General features: G+C 26.9%; 1 pseudogene; it reads left to right on the top strand.

Annotated features, from left to right (window-relative positions):
* Window positions 1-4,290, top strand: part of LOC108690355 — a 6,387-nt pseudogene extending 2,097 nt beyond the window's left edge.
* Window positions 4,291-4,698: the final 408 nt, after the last annotated feature.

Genomic DNA, 4,698 nt, shown 5'->3' on the forward strand with positions numbered 1-4,698 from the left:
AAAAGTATTATATCTGTAATTTCCAAGTTTTTCTATAATCTTAAATTAAATAAAAAAAATATATTTTTGTTTATCGTCAATTATATCTACATTATCATACGATTATACTAAATTGCCCCGAGTTTTAGACAAAGCGACGATATTATCAATGATATTATCAATGATATCAGTTTATCTTAGTTGTAGAATTTAATAGCAGGTCAATGTTCGAAGCAACGTTATCGAAGCATCAAAAGTGATAAAAAATAAATTAGATCATAGATGATAAAAAAGAAATACGATATTTGGTCAAAAATTTAAATCTATTAATTTCGGAAATTTTCATATAGTTATTTTGAATTCTCAATTTAATATAACATGAAATATATAATTTTTTTACTATATATTCATTAAACGCAGATAATTAAGTTATACTTATCGATCGTTGTGACGTCGATAAAAATTTATTGTAAATAAAAACTCAATAAAAATAACAGATGTATTTGTAAAGAAAAAAGATTGCATGCATGCAAATTAACAGATTGAATCGACGCAACCTTTATTTATATTTTTTACAAGGTTAATCGTAATTCATGCGTGACTGCGCGTTTAACGCGTAAACTACGATCTTGTACTCTGAGGAAGATTTAGAGCTCTACTTCGTATCCTATCGTCTCGTAATAATCTTTAATATGAAATAAAAATTTATGACTTGATGTAGTGATAATTTAGAGCGCATCTTGATCTTTCAATCGATGAACTTTGTGTTATCACAAAAATTCAGACATAGCCCGTGCAACCTTGTCGTTATCGATAACGTGACGTCGCTCGATATTTATTTCAATTGTCAGTATTGATAAAGCGAGCGAAATCGGAAAATATCAAATTTAATTAGACAATTTTTAAACATATATGTATAATATTTCACATTCGCTTTGCTCTTATAAAACAAAAGGCGTATGACATTACTGTTACCGTTTATTATTTTTACGAGTTTATTTTTATTTATTTATTTTTTTATATTTCACACCGTCTGTGTGTGTGTGTTTGTGAGTATGATTTATTATTTGATTACTTACTTACTTTCAATTTTTATATTATTTAATTACTGATGTTTTTTTAACTTCCGACAACTCGTGACATTTAAACATTTTTATTGCTGATTGTCTATTGGCTTATTAATTTTACGGACCTCTTTCCATGCTTATTTATTTTTATACCGTTTCTCACGATGTATTATAAACTGTTATTCGTTCGTTTCAATTTTAGTTTTCTATTCTTTATTTCATTTGATAATTGAAAACTGCTTTCTAACTTAGCTGACGTATTTCATAAAATTATAGAATTTTTATATAATCATTATTTTTTTAAGCCGCGTTATCGTAGCTCATACATTCTAAAAAATATAGGTGTGGATTTAATACCATACGGTAAATATAATTCTCACTATGTTGATATTAATATCAATATTAACATAAAAACACATTAAAAAACTGTACATTAAAAAACTGTATAGCGTTAAATCCATATTGATGTTTATATTAACACAATGAAAATTACTTTAACACTGCAACTGTTAAATCCATTCATATTTTTTACAATTATCGTAGCTCATATATTCTAAAAAAAGTATAGATTCACTATGTGAGAGATATAAATATAATTCTCACTGTGTTGTTTATTAATAATATCAATACCAACATAATGTAATTTAAAAACTTAGCGTTAAATCCATATTGATGTTTGTAAATACAATAATTATTAATATAGTGAAAATCACATTAACATCGCATGGTGTTAAATCCATCCATATTTTTTTACATTCTAGATTACTCAATTGACCAATCAGTTGTGACCAATACTCATTTATATTTGAAGATCCAGAATCGATTTCGCCACGTACAGTAGAGAATATTTTTTAATACTTATTACTGAAGATGACTCGAAATTAAAACGAAATATTCAAATGTATGTGTCTCTAACAAACTTTGTCGATTATTTTACATCAATTGATTTTTTCACCGAGATCTGCGTCTAACTCTCCCTTCATCAGCCCTACTATTTAATTATTATTTTGTTTAATTTGAGAGTTTATTAATCTTATATTTTTTAAAAATTAATCCGATATTTAAGAGCATACAGACGCGATCAAATTAAAAACAAGTATGCATACATATTATTTTTGCATGGTTTAAACCAGATATATAGTATGTATATACATAAAATGTTTATAAGCTTAATACGAATATTTAATAATTGAAATAATCTGCGTTCTGAAAATGACTCGAGCCGAAATACGTAAACGTTTTTAACGTAATATAATTATTTTTATTCATATATTATTTATTAATTTTACATACAATATATCGTGCTTTTATTTGCTCTTTTTCTTTCGTAAAAGTTTATTTTATTGTCTACCCATAATTGGAAAATAAAATATAAATTGGAAAATAAAATATTTTAAGTACGCAAAGAAGTGATTACTGTTCTGGATAAAATTATAGTTTTATTGTAGATTATTACATGTAAGTGTGTTATATATGTTTAATTGATTTTTTCTCCTTCTCTCATTTCTTTGCAAAAAGATCCGTACAATTATTAATAAAACATATTTTGATTAAAATTATCTTTCAAGACTAAACGACTTCCGCGTGAAACCTCACAATTGCAAATATATGTATTCATATATTAGATTGATCATTTCCCAAAGAATTCATTTAAACTGCTCGCTTTGTGATATCATTTTTATTTTTATGTCTTAAGATTCACACGTAAACAAGAAATATGATTTATTCTGAATATTATCTGAAAACTTTTAAAACTGTAAAGATAATGCGAATTTATAAAAACATATGTATTGCACATATGATATTTTATTGCACTGTCTAAAAAAATTTGTTGAAATACATACATATATTTATATAATTTGACTTTTGATTAAGTGAATTGATTTCGAAATTGACGCTGAATAATTTTATCAATTAATTATCAGTGTTATTTAATCAAATCAACGTGAATTCTAATAAAGAAATTTTTCGATTTCGCTTGCGTAGTTAGATCATTTTGAAATGACACTTCCTGCAAGATTATTATCAAACGAAAATGATTGATATAAAAATCGATTCTGTTGCAATAGCCAGTTATTGTATTTTTAATTATCGAATGTATAATACGTTTTAATATTTAATAAATAACTATAATGAGAAATTTCTGAAGACTTATATGATCTTTAACATGATATGCAACAACAGAAGTAAGTAACATAATAACGATTTAGAGTTTCTTAATACTAATAGTTCTTAATATTGTATATACAAGTTTAATATCAAATTATTTGTCAGATATTGAAGTGCACGATCTATATCATACGCGATTAAGTTTGTTTTCTATCTTCTTTTTTCATCAACATTCGAAAATCCATTTAGAACTAGGACAAGATTTTACTATTAAAGCCCGTTTTTATCAGTATAGAGTAACTTTAATCTCAATTCAACTTACTCTTTATTTTTTTCTAATTCTCAGAACTGAAAAAAAGAAGAATTAGTCAAACCGAGATTAAAATTAAACTATATTGATAGAAATGGGTCAAGTCTAAGTTAAATTTCCAGTAAAAGATAGATCTATCATCACTGTATTTAACGTGTATTGGCGAGACAAATCTTATACGTCGCGGTAGTGTTCTCGATTATAAAAGTCGATAAAATTTATTCCTTGTTTCGCAACAGGATTAAAATCACTTTGATAATGCCATCAAGAAATATGCAAATGAGAATGTTAAAAAAATCTAATTCTATTCGATAATTGAAAATATATTTTATAATTTACAGGTTATTGTGTGGTAATTGTTGTTGCCTTGGCAGTTATTGTTAGAGTATCTGTGAAGGCACCTGAAGGCACCTGTCCGTCCTCAGGCATATTGCCTCATCCGAAGGAATATTATCTATTTTACATTTGTCAGGACGGTAAAAGCACAATTTACAAGTGTTCCGATGGTCTGCATTTCAATAGCACTATTAAGCAATGTGATTGGCCGTCCGCAGACGTTTCCCCAGAATGAACCCAGAGACTGAATCAGATAGATGAGGAAAAGGCTGATAAATCTAATTGCGTCGGTAAGTATCCAATTTTGGATCCAACAATATGTAATATGTACCTAAGGATAAATCGATTCTTCTGTCATATAAAGATGACTGTAACAAATTTTCATGCAGCAAGAGCACGCCTATTATTTTGTCCTGCCCATCCGGCTTACATTTCCACGAAGCGGAGCAAATCTGTAACTGGCTATGGATAGCCAATTGCCCATGGTAGATAAACAAGGGCAAAATCTGGATTGAAGTAAAAAAAAAGAAAAAGTGCAGTTTTATGATTCTCCACTTTTATTGCTTATTCGTACATTGAAAGAGATGGAAGAAACAATGGCGATTTGGAAGCATCTCTTTTTTAATTTCTTATTGTGGACAATAAAAAATTTAGCAAAATAAATTGAAATTCATATAATACATTTGTGTTCGTAGGTTAAAGCAGAAAATTATTTATATAAATTACCAAATTGATAAACGTTATCAATAGATAACAGAGTACTCAATGTGACCTGATTATTATTATTATTATATCTTATATCTGATTATTTGAAAATAAAATAAAATAAGTTATTATGTCAGAATTTTTAATCAATTGTAAATCTTTTTTCTCTCGAAAATAGCATATATATATATA

Source organism: Atta colombica, unplaced genomic scaffold (genome assembly GCF_001594045.1).
Source record: "Atta colombica isolate Treedump-2 unplaced genomic scaffold, Acol1.0 scaffold32, whole genome shotgun sequence".
NCBI classification, from domain to species: Eukaryota; Metazoa; Arthropoda; class Insecta; order Hymenoptera; family Formicidae; genus Atta; species Atta colombica.